This window comes from Caloenas nicobarica, chromosome 1, assembly GCF_036013445.1.
Source record: "Caloenas nicobarica isolate bCalNic1 chromosome 1, bCalNic1.hap1, whole genome shotgun sequence".
Lineage (NCBI taxonomy): Eukaryota > Metazoa > Chordata > Aves > Columbiformes > Columbidae > Caloenas > Caloenas nicobarica.
The window spans coordinates 154,139,083-154,151,726 of NC_088245.1; the positions used below are offsets into that span (position 1 = coordinate 154,139,083).

Consider the following 12,644-nt stretch of genomic DNA (forward strand, 5'->3'; position numbering starts at 1 on the left):
ACACACTTTATCTGAACAAATCTTACTGCACTGCACATACTAACCTGCTTTCCTTTTAACTCGTGTAACACTCTGGAAAATAACAAAATAATTTTAGATCTTGTTTAAAAAGATCAGTATTATAATGTTCGAATACTTGAGGAAATAAACAGGAGCAAAATTTGGTCTTAATTTTTAATTCCAGTTTTAAGAGTGAGCGGAAGACTAGGGGAGTCCTTCTGGCAGCCTGTTTAGTGGGAACAGACTTGCCCTCTCCATGATGTCAAGTTAACAAGGTGAATGGGAACCTAATGCTCTCTATAGGTATCTTCATCTGCCAGCTTGTGTGCAGGGACTACAGAGTGCAGTCACAGACACCATGGGGTCACCATAGCCTGATCTGCTCCTGGTCAGTAGGAATGTCCCTTATACTTGTGTAAACGACCCTTTTTCAATGTTCTTTGCACCCAGGTCACTGACTCGTGATAGGGATTGTGTGGATGAGGGGCAGGGGCTGACAACAGGAGGTTCTTGAAAAGCTTGATGTCTCTTTCACAGCAGGGTCTTGCTGAGATCTCCTTTGCTTAAGCTGAGGAGTGTCTGAGTGACACGTCTTTGTTGATCACATGCAAAGCCTGCTCATGCAGGTGGAGACATGGGTTCTGTGTACCACATTTAAAGTCATTTGGAGTGAAATCCTGTCTTGGGACATGTAAAATTCTTCTGGCCACATCTGCCACTAAATGGACTAGTACTTTCATGGTTACCGTTTTGGGGGTGGTTGAAGGACCATACTCATACAACTTTATCTTAAAAGGACAGAACCTGGCTCATTGTGACAAGCTCAGGTTCTTCTCTGAAAGTGGCCTAAATGGAAAATAATCCTGTCTGTTGCTACAGTAGGATCGTCCTGTTGCTGCTGGAGTGTCTGGATAAGCCACAGAGTGCAGACATAAATCACAGATAATGTATATGCTGCCTAAGAGAGAACATGCAGTTCCTTCTCTCATCTGTCCTGACTGTCTTAGCTGCAGGCTTAGCTAGGAGAGACAAAATGGAACATGGCAGATCTTACAGTGCCTGTATCCTTGGAGAGGAAGAGCATTGCTTTAGTCTTTGAAGTTGCTCTGGAGAAATACAACTATACAAAAACATCTTCCTTTCTACTGGCAATAGGGTGTGTGAGTGGTACCCTGTGATACCATGGAAGAAGAGTGTGTTTGATAAGACATCTGGAAGTCCAGTGCCAGATTTTCTGGTGGGTTCAATTTCTCATAATCAGAGCATAAAGGAAACTTCTGGATACTCAGCCCACCCACTGCACAGTTGGGTGGGATGTTAGCTGCTTCCAAACAGTGTAACATTTGCACTAACCATAGAGTGTTGCTACTAAGTCCTCATCCAGTGACTAGCCTTCTCAAGGATGTCAGATCAGTCCATGGCTTCTTCCTCAGGAACCTGGTTTACTTTTTGTGGTACAGGGTTCAAAGAAGGGTTGATAAATGTCCAGGTATCACCTCAGCGTGCAATGAGGTTACCTTGAGCATATACCTGTGCCTGGAGCTTAGAAACATGCCCAAAGTCTCCAATTCAGGGTGGCTCTGGAGACCACTATAAAGGCATCATCTTCAATAGTTTTAAAATAATGAACACAGGACAAGCAAGTTGCTGCCTTCAACACCTATTCCTACTGTTCAACTTGCTTTCTCAAAAAGGATGAGAAGAAAGAGTATTTGCCGTGCTAATTCTGATCCCATTTGTGAGTATTCTGAGTGAGGAAATGCAACTTGAAATCTGCTCTTGGGAAGAGTCATTGCTGAATAGTGCAAATGGAACCGATTTGGCCAGAGGTGCAAGACTTCATGCTTCGTGGTAGGCAAATCACTTACCAAATCCATCAGTATATTACTACTGCTTCAGTTGTTCCCAGAGAGCTCTTCCACCTTGAGGAACTTCAGCCAGCTGTTGCAGAGACATCCAGATACACTGCAAGACTCATCTGACTTACACCCAGTCTCTGAAAGGATCTGCAGACAGAGAGTATATTTAATGAATGGATTGTTCGCTTTTTAGGAGCCCTAAGTATTTGACTTACAGTTGATGATAGGTATTTCTAATTTAAGGGTACAATTTGTGACATTTAGGGGGAATCTGACTTCCGAAAACAGGACACGTCTGAAGCATCTCAATGGCCTACCAAGATAATAGGGACAGAAAATGTCACCATACACTTTTGAAACTACAGATCCCTTTAAAAAACCAAACCAAAACAAATTAGTTATTATTTTGATGTGTCAAGTCTATAAATCAGACTTAATGTATGTTTTACAATATTTGAAGTCGGGATGGGGTTAAATGTGTGGCTGCCAAAAGTTTTTGAAAAATCTGCTTGATCCTCAGTATTTCTTTACAGGGCGTCTTTTTGTCTTCTCTTTTCCCCTCTGCTTAAAGTGAGTAATAAGCACCATCACAAAAATGCTTTAGTAACTACTAAACTGCATGTAGAATGTACGTCTAAAAGGTGGGGAACACTGCTGTCAAAATACTACTGCCAAAATACTAGCTCTTACATAAGGAAGAGGATATAAACATCAGGCTATGTTCACGTATTGTAAACGGAGGAGGCAGAGAATGGAATTAGACACACCTTAAAACATCCATTACTACAAATATGAGGGCTCTAGATAAAGGAACAGGATTTTCTTACTTAGAAACACGCTTGCTGCAGATGGACCGGTCAAACTGAACTCCTGCATTTGGCAGGAATTAAACACTAATATATTACTCTCTTTCAACCTTTGAAACTTCTGCTACTATTTCTAAAAATAGTTCTACTTCTCATTAAGTAAGGATCCTGTCTGAAAACATGGGTGTACCCAACAATGCAGTTATTCCTTCCCCATTCGTTCACTAGCCTGAGTAAGCTGTATTGCAGAGGTGATCATCCAAGCCTACCATTCTATCTCAGACAAACTCTGACGTGGAAATTTTGCCCAAGCAAGAGGGTCCAGACTTAGATCTTATAATACAACTTCAATTTTTCTGAAGAAAGTGAACTGAAGTCTTCCTTTAATTCAAAATACCAGATCAAATAATGGAACTTGGTTATAAAGGGATGAATTTACAACATCACCAACTAGAATATTTTTGTGTGAAAAAGTCTGACCTTGAAACAGGGAGTTAATACTAATTCATGTCCTAATGCTCCTAATTATTTTTAAAATTTTCCTTTCACTCAGGTATAATGGCTTTTGGGACAAATTTCTATAGTAAATGAGTGTGGAAAGGTCTCTTAGGTATCACCTGTGAGGCCTCCAAGGTATGGTCTAAATTTGTGATGCTACAACACATTACAACCCTATTTGACAGAACAGTTGCTACTGGAAAAAAAATACGATAATTTCTGTAACATTGGCCCTTTACTTGCCATCCACCTGATGCAGAAGCAGATGTTCAAGACAGAGGAACTGATGAGGCTGGTTGCTTTCGGTTAAAACTCAGATCATTTGCTCAAGAGTGCTTTTATCCAACTGCAGGTGAAACTCCTCATTCAACACGATGAATAAAAAAAACCCCAACAAACCACAGAACAACACTGTGAATTAAATTCAACAAAGGCAAGTGTAGGGTCCTGCACCTGGGTAGGAATAACCCCATGTACCAGTACAAGTTTGGGTGGACCTGCTGAAAAGCAGCTTTGCAGAGAAGGACTTAGGAGTTCTGGTTGACAACAGGTTGACTATGAGTCAACGATGTGCCCTTGTGGCCAAGAAGGCCAATGATATCCTGGGGTGCATTAAGAAGAGTGTGACCTGCAGGTCAAGGGAGGTTCTCCTGCCCCTCTACTCTGCCCTGGTGAGGCCGCATCTGGAGAACTGCATCCAGTTCTGGGCTCCCCAGTTCAGGAAGGACAAGGAATTACTGGAGAAAGTCCAGCAGAGAGCTACAAAGATGATCAGGGGTCTGGAGCATCTTTCTTATGAGGAAAGGCTGAGAGAGCTGGGTCTGTTCAGCCTGGAGAAGAGAAGGCTGAGAGGAGATCCCAATGCTTATAGACATTCTCAGGGTAGGTGTCAAGAGAATAGGATCAGACCCTTTTCAGTGGTGCCCAGTGACTGGATGAGGGGCAATGGGCACAGACTGAAACAAAGGAGGTTCAGAAACTTTTTTACTTGGAGGGTGACAGAGCACTGGAACAGGTTGCCCAGAGAGGTTGTGAAGTCTTCTCTGGAGACGTTCAAAACCCACCCAGATGCATTCCTGTGTGATCTGCTCCAGATGAACCTGCTTTAGCAGGTGGGTTGGACTAGGTGATCTTCAGAGGTCCCTTCCAACCCCAACCATTCTGTAATTCTGTGACTCCTCTGGCAGTTGTGGGCAGTATCCTTTCATATCAGGGGACACCAATGCTTTCCACATATCAGGAGAGGAACCGTCCCACGTGTCACAGAAGACTGTCAGTACCCCCTGCTGAGGAGGCTCAGAGCAGACCGGGCCTCCACACAGGGCTCCCACTGCTCCTCAGGCATCAGGGGTGAAGCTGGTCGGTGAGACAAAGCAACCTGTTCTCATCAAGCCTTTTGCCATCCTGCAAAAGGACCAGCAAGCGTGGGGTGGTATGTTATGCCATTGCTTCAGCTGTGTGGTAAACCTACATGAAGCTGTCAGGATTCATGTAAGTGTGTATATATTTAAACAAACTATGGAGATGGGAGAAATAAGGGATAGGGAAACTACACCTCCATATCTATAATTTTACTTAATTTTACCCAGAGCTAACTGAGGTGTTTACCCCTTCTATATAGAACAGTGATTACCTCAAATCATCTCTCACTTGCCATGGGATCAGGGTATGAACACAGAGACCGGGAAGTAGAGTTCACACCGAGCTGGCCCTTAGCAGGATCACCCAGATCACCTACAGTGGACCCACTGATTGCCCTTTTACTGCTGCGAATTTGCAGTCTAAATATCACAAACTGGTGCACAAAGATAAACTCTGGGTCCCTGGTCTCAGTGGCCGCAGATGAGGAATATGCCACAGTTGCATTCATGGTGATATGGTGATTTACTGCAGCTGAAGCTCTGACTCAGAGTTGATTAGGAGGCTGTTCATGTGTGTCTGATTTTTTTTTTTTTTTTTTTTTTTTTTCCTGAAACATTATGTCCTCTGAAGGCTTTTCTGTGTTGTGGTATAAGATTGCCTTTGAGCACTACCTCAGGAAATGTAATCATAGTCAGTTATTTATCATGTCTATCACATCCTTCCATATAAGTATATTGAATCTTAAGTGGGATATTCAAAGAACTTTTTTCCCATTTTTTCAAGGCTAAACTGCTTTTAAATGACTTTTTTTTTTTTGTTCCTGTTCAATCTGTCAATGGAAGCAAAGAGGAATTTCCATGGATAGTCTGTGCCTTTAGCCAATGAATCAATAAAGCAATCCAATATTAATTTCAGCTGCAGATAAATGAATGTTTTCTAATGGTTTCAGAAGAGCAAAGGTTAAAATTTAATCTTATCTATCTAAAGAACAAACATTGAAGTGTTTCTACTTTGAGTAGAGGCTTTTCTTAGTAACAGACTTGATAAGAGGAAAAATATTTTCCTTCTCTGCCTTTGATGCAGCATGATTAATATCCCAGTGTGAATTCTATATTATTTTAATCAAATAATGGTTTTACTATTTTGCAGGAAATACTTGGACAATATAAGCATTTCATTACTTTATTGACTTTGTCTGTATTTCTCAGAAGGTAACAGACCCCAGGATTTTTCTGTTCTAAAGGAATAAAGAAAACAAGATTTCTAATCGAGCAGCCGTAGTCTAGTGCCTTCAAAACCAGAAAAGAGATATTGCAAAAAATTCAAGACAGCATAATTTTCATTTTTGGAACCTGCTCTTTTGTTGTTTAACAACCACACTTGTTATGTGATGTACCTGGAGAACTCCTTTGTCTGGTTATATCTGTGATCTTGGCTCTTCATTTACAGACATGCAGCTTAGGAGAAACATCCAGGGGTCATGGTCAGAAGAACCTCATTTATTTTTAGACTTGCCTTTAGACTCTCCAACCATTGAACTGCCTCGCCTGCTACAAATTATAAGCTCCAGCAATTCTGTCCTTTTACACTGTGATTGTCTTCAATTCAAAATGTAAAGTAGCGATGTACCTTCTTGATTTGTGAGGTGCATCATCAAATCCAACCATTAACCCAGCACTACCAAGTCCACCTCTGAATCATGTCCCTAAGATTATACTTGATACCACACAAGGAACATCATGTTTTGTGTACATTCAAGTATAGTTTTACAGCTGTCGGTGTAACAATTGACATGTACTTGGAGGATGCTGTTTGTTTGTTTGTTTGTTTTGCTAATGAGTGGGTGATTGTTTTACTTGTTCTCTAGCACAGAGGATCCACAAGGAGAAAAATCTTTTGTCCCGTGAATGAAAACAGAAATTTCAAATGGACCTCCAACTTTCGTCAGCCACCGAAGACTTCATTGTCCTGCCTCAGGGCTTGAACCGCTGGCTCTGTGCTGCTCTTAGTGCATCCATTTAAATCATCATATTAATCCATGTGACTGAGACATAGTGAGAACAAGGGCTGGGCACAGGTCTTTTTGAACTCCTGTCTCACTGCATTAATCTGCAGGGTGGCTCTGAAAGATGACTGACTTGAGGAAGAGAAAAAGAGAGATTTTTCATATTTCCTTTCACACTGGAGGGTTTTCAAGAGCCTTTCAAGGGAAGGAATAAAACCCTCCTGCTAAGCACAGGGCGGCACGTGTTGTTGTATGGGAAACACAGCAGCCTGTACGGTGGCGGGCACAGGAGCAGCATAGAAATGGACACTGGCTTCCTCCATGGCTGCTGGGATGGGGAGAACTCATGGGACAGACGCATCATCTACCAGGCTGCGCTCAAGCTGCTCCGGCTCCAACCAGCTATACCAGACCAAAATGCGGGAGGTTTCATCTGAATATGAGGAGAAACTTCTTTACTTCGAGGGTGCCAGAGCACTGGAACAGGCTGCCCAGAGAGGTTGTGGAGTCTCCTCTGGAGACATTCAAAACCCGCCTAGAGGTTTTTCCCTGTGCGATCTGCTCTGGGTGAACCTGCTTTAGCAGGTGGGTTGGACTGGGTGATCTCCAGAGGTCCCTTCCAACCCCAGCCATTCTGTGACTCTGTGGTTCTGTGAATGTCACAAAACATCACACTCGGCCCCGGCTGATTCTTTCCACCATCGTGCTCTCCCCACCGAGAGGGCAGGAGTGGGAACCTCCAGGTCTTGTAACGCCTTCCTCAGAGGAGGCTGCTGGAGGAACCTGGCCCCTGGCAGCCCCCTCGGATGGGCCACATGCCGAGGTGGGTCAGTTGCCCCTCCACTCACCCCTCCGCTGGGTCTGTGTGGCACCGCCATGGCTCGAATTGTGTCTGACTCATTTACAGCACTGAAGAGGCTTTATTGGCTGCTTTGCTGCCCATTCTGTGATCCCCTGCTTGATTTCCATGCATGCCTCCTTGGCAAGAAGCCAGCATTTTGTTTACCTCTCAAAAGAAGATTCATGAATGTGTTTTTCCTGTTTATTTGTGTGCATAGGTAATTTTGCTTTCCTAGTCTTTTTTTTTTTTGGCTGGGGAATGGGGCAGGTTTTTTTATATTGTTGATATATTGGTGAGTTAAGCAATTGTTTGCAAAATGAACCACATGCTGTTTGTGGTTTAAGGATTCCTTCTCTTATTTTTTTTTTAAGTTTCTGAGCCTAGTTTTGCTAGCAGTTATTTCTATGCAGCCCCACTGAAGTCAACAGAATTGATTACTTATGACTGAGCATCATATTAATCTCACTGTAATTTTATCTCTAGGCTTTTTAAAAGAGTGTATTTATGTGAAATACCCACCACTGCTAGCATCGATAGACCTATAAAAGGGCTAGACGCAAGGTGAATGTCAGCAAATGAAGCCCCGTATTTCTGAACTCTCAGGATAAGATAACCTGAGAAATTTAAAAGAAACAATGCTGGAGATCGCAATCTAGATTAACATTACGCTGCTGCCCAAAGCAGTAGTGCTGTTTTAGCAGAGAAATCAGACTTGGGGTTTTGATGGTGCAGACAGGCTGATCAAACAAAGTGGTGAGAAAGTAATAATTTCACAACTTTCACTACAGGGGGTGCAATTTTTTTTTATTTTTAAATGATGAGATGACAATGAAGTTAGCAGAATTCCTTTCCTTTTTGTTTATGTGCACCAAATGATTTTTCAAACTCTCTGTGGCCAGTTTGTGTATTCTGGAGAGGCTGTGAAATGAGAAGATGCTAACGAGTGACTCTGCTCATGGTGCACACAGAGTTGTTGATTTTTAGAGCAATAAACTGTCACTGCCCGGGCTGGGAGAGCCCCTCGTGGAGGGGAGCCAGGTAGGACAGGTGCCCAACATATTACAGCGGCTTACGGTGGCCTTCACATGGTTATTTAGGCACAGGAGTTCACACGAAGCAAGAAGCGTACCACGTGCTTTTCCATTCCTCAATCTTGGAACTTAATTAAATTTTTTCTACAAAGTGTCATTTTGGGATGAAATTATTTTAATAATTTAATCAAGCATGTTCAAGGCCAGATTGAGAGAAAGAACTAATGAATACATTCTGGAAGAAAGACACTTTACATTCAGTGCTACTCTGTCGGGGGATGGCTGAGATCAATTTCCTCTTCCTATAAAGCCATAGCACTAGGGCTTAAAAGATTTATGTTAAAAAAAATCTAATTTCAGGACAGAAAAAATGTGCTTGATCATCTCCCTCCAAGAAAGGAAGTCTTTGTCTAATTAATACCTCCATTTGCTTTCTTTTAAGGTAAAGCATTAGGCGATGCTGCATGACGATGTGTTGTTATATGCTCTGTTTCTCCTTCTGCTAGACCAGTGAGCCAAGGCTGGCAATGCAACCTTTTCCACTGGCCCCATGACCACAGCAAGGAGGGTTTTGAAAGCCAGCTTTCAAATTCCCTCCTCAGAAGAGAGACAAATTCCAAAAAAAAAAAAAAAGAGTAAGATCTCTTTGTCATCCTGACTACCTATGTTTCAAGTTTAAAACCTGTTTCCTTGGTAACTAGACTTGCTAGGTTAGTCTGGTCACACCACGCATGCAGAGGCCACCACATACCATCCAACACTTACTGAGCTGTTTAGCAGAAGCATTTAACATGTTAGATTTTTGCACTAATTTTAAAGGGCGCCTGAAAGACAGAGGATAAACTTTCTCTACTGCTTGCCTCACCTGGTGTAAAAATCTTCTGTGATGCCAGAAGGTATCGTGATGGGGGATGGTGACAGCCCCTTCACGAGAGAAAAGACATTCTTCTGCTGGTCTCGCCTCTCCGTTGCGATTTCTTCCTGGATTCCTCCCAAGTGTGGTCAGCTGCAACGCCGCGTTACCGTACTTTTTCTGTCCGCGAATGCTGCTGTTGCGGAAGATGTAAGTTCAAAGTTGGCTGTTCATGGCATATCTCCGCGCTGTCGTCACGTAGCTGCATGACGGGCAGCTACTTGGATATTCCTGACTGGCAATTTGACTCTCCACACCCAGACAATGTACATTCATAGCGTCTTGGTTGCCTGCCACCCAGCCCATCTGTTGGGTTGACTCTTTGCCTGTTTAAAAGTCAGTCAGACAGGGATGTAGGTGCCAAGAAAATGTGAATTGAGAAGGGGAGTCTGCATAACGCTGCTGGCAGAGTGTCTTCGGCAAGAGCCTCCTTCTTTGTGGCAGCCATCACTGCCAGATGCCTCCCTACAGTAGGTTACAACTGCTGACATTTGCGTACCAAGGAAAGGATATGCGAAGCAGAGAAAAGGAGGGAAGAGTTTTTGGGGTAGCCTTGGCAACTTGCAAGGCAAGCTGTGCTGCTGCAGGTACTCGGCTTGTGGCACAACCAAGAGACACATGGAGCTTGCGGGGTGTTAAAAAGTTACTCGGTAGGAAGGAGAGCATGTTGTCAGTGTGCTAGGGTGAACCTGAGGGAGCCCATTACACTTGAGAAGACAGCCATTGTCCCAGCCGAGATAGCTGCAAGAGGCCAGTAAAGATATTTTTCCTCGCCTTCCATTTGGGAGATCTATACAAGATTGTTAGCCCTGCCTGGGGAGCATTCCTGAATGCAGAGTAGAGATTCAAAGATAAGATCCCTTAAGATAGATCGTCTCCCTCTTAGCCACAATTGCGCTGTGCGGTGAAGAGGATTAACTCATATGTGTGTAATCTTTATAATCCAAATCTTGAGAGTGTCAGGCTCATGCATGCTCTCAACACTGTCTATAAATGTATGTTTCACTTAAAGTCTGGCTGACCAGGATTACTTTATCTGCAAGGCCAACTTGTGCATCTGTCTTCTTTGCTCGGACAGCCCTTCATCTCTCCTGAACAAGGATTACTGCTGCTGCCCTTTACACCAGAGGATCAGGTAGCCTTTCTCCATCATCATTATACTTGAATGTAGGAGAGAAACACCGTCAGAGCTGGTCAGTGGGAATTTCCCATATCAGTGGCTGTGGATCAGCAGTACACTGCAGCCTAACTAGTATTTCATGGATAATGCATGACCTTTTTCCAAGGACATGTACTGATAGCACAAGGGGTAATGGCTTTAAACTGAAAGAGCTAGATTTAGATTAGATCTAAGGAACAAGTTTTTCACCATGAGGGTAGTAAAATAGTGGAGCACATTTCCTAGAGAAGTTGTGGATGTCCCATCTGTGGAGACGTTGAAGGCCAGGCTGGACAGGGCTCTGAGCAGCCTGATGTAGTGGGAGGTGTCCCTGTCCATGGCAGGGGAGGTGGAACTAGATGACCTTTAAGCTCCCTTCCAACCCAAACTTTTCTATGATTCTATGATTTTCTTTTCTGTTCTAACATAGAACATAAATAGACATGTGGAATTAGTTAGGACTCCAGAATTTTTAAAATAATTCTTTATAAACTGAAGAAAACAATCATTCCAAACCAGGTGAATAGCTCTGTGTGATCTGAATTACTTTCTTTTGTTTCCAGACTTTTTTTATTTGGTGGGGGTTTTTTTGTTTGTTTGTTTTGTTATAAACAAAGACGTGGCTTTCCTGCCTACCTCAGGAAATGCAGTGTGGCACCAGGAGCCTGTAACTAGTGCAGAGATGATGTCTCTCTTCTTATGAACCTGAGGAAGGAGTTTGTGAAAGGCACTGAAAGAGTTGCCCAGTCTTCTTTTGGGGGCTTGCTGCAGTGAAAAGACAAGATTTCAGGTACTGGGCAAGATTATTTTTGTGATCATTCAACTCCTCTTCCAGCTTCTGTTATTTTTCCTTTCTGATGTCTTTTGTCCAATGTTTAATCCCCAGCAGAAAACCCCAACTTCCACCATTCTGGAGTAATATACTGAAAAAGTAATGCACTGCAAGTGATGTCTGATGCTGTACTCTGCTTTCCCTGCTGGCTGCAAGTGATGCTGAGGAATCTGGTGCTCAACATGTTCACTCTGAGCCAAGAGTTAGGGACCACTGCCTGAGGGGACAAGAAGCAGATTTAGTGTGCCTACTTGTCAGTTAATAGCTAGCCTTATGTTGTACAGTAACCACTCTACTTGCTCACTACAAGGGAAAACAAAAAAACAGTTAGAAAACAGTAAAAATCCCAAACGATAGTAAGAATTCCCCCTCCCTCCTATTTTCACAAGTGTTAGGCAGCATGCTGCAGCTCTAAACATACACGGTATCAAGTAGTACCAAAATTATTAGGTGCTGATGCTTGAGTAGCCTTTGCAACACCAGTCTGCTTCTCTGTGGTGTGCTAGCCATGTGGGCCACCCCGATGCCTCTCTCCCCACCCTCATGCCCTTCAGTCTTCCACCTTTGGATCCGTAAGATGTATCCTGCACAGTCCTCTACCTTGTCAGCATGATGGGGTTCGACTGAAAGTGGGTGCCCTCGCTTGTCCCCCAATGTCACTGATCCACTCTCCAGGAGGGTGTTGTGGGGTGCTAGGATGAGTTTTGATGGTGACCAGGGCTATAGGGACAGAGGGACTAGTGGGGGTAAAGTGAGCCATGTTTCCAGAAGAAGGAGAAAAGCAGAAAGCCGGGCTGGAAGAGAGGAGTTCAGTAAACCATGGACTGAGACAGAGAAAGAAACAAGTGTGGGGAGAAAAGAGAAGGAAGAAGAAGAGCAAGCACTGGAGGTGCAGGTCTCATGATGCTACTTTCCTGCAGTCTCTACTCCAGAGTGAAGTCTGCCAAGAAAGTCCCATTGTCTGGAAAACAGCGGTGTTAATACTCTTGTTCTCACCTCGGGCCACATGAAACATGGCATTTTTTAGTCTCTGTATCATGAAAGATTCAAATGGAAATGTGCAAACCCAAGTGTATGCCCAGGTAGTTGGTTGTCAACAGACCAGTCCATCCTGGGCAGAGGAAGAAGCACAGAAGAACAATCAGTGTCACAGAGGAAATACTTAATATTCTGTCTGAGTAGTACTAGGAAATATAAAAATTCTAAGAACTGAAAAAAAAGTGTCAAATAGTCTCTTGGTGTTAATATGCTGCAGTCCAGTGAATAAAGTTCCAGTCAATGAAAGCAGCCTTTTAAAATAGCACAGCCTAATTTCTCACTCTTCTTCCGTGTACTCTA

The 12,644-nt window shown here is 43.2% G+C and overlaps 1 protein-coding gene across 2 annotated transcripts in view; it reads left to right on the forward strand.

The window, feature by feature from the left end:
• Positions 1-12,644, forward strand: part of IRS2 (insulin receptor substrate 2) — a 316,286-nt gene that overhangs the window by 32,089 nt on the left and 271,553 nt on the right. The gene's annotated exons all lie outside the window — the stretch shown is intronic.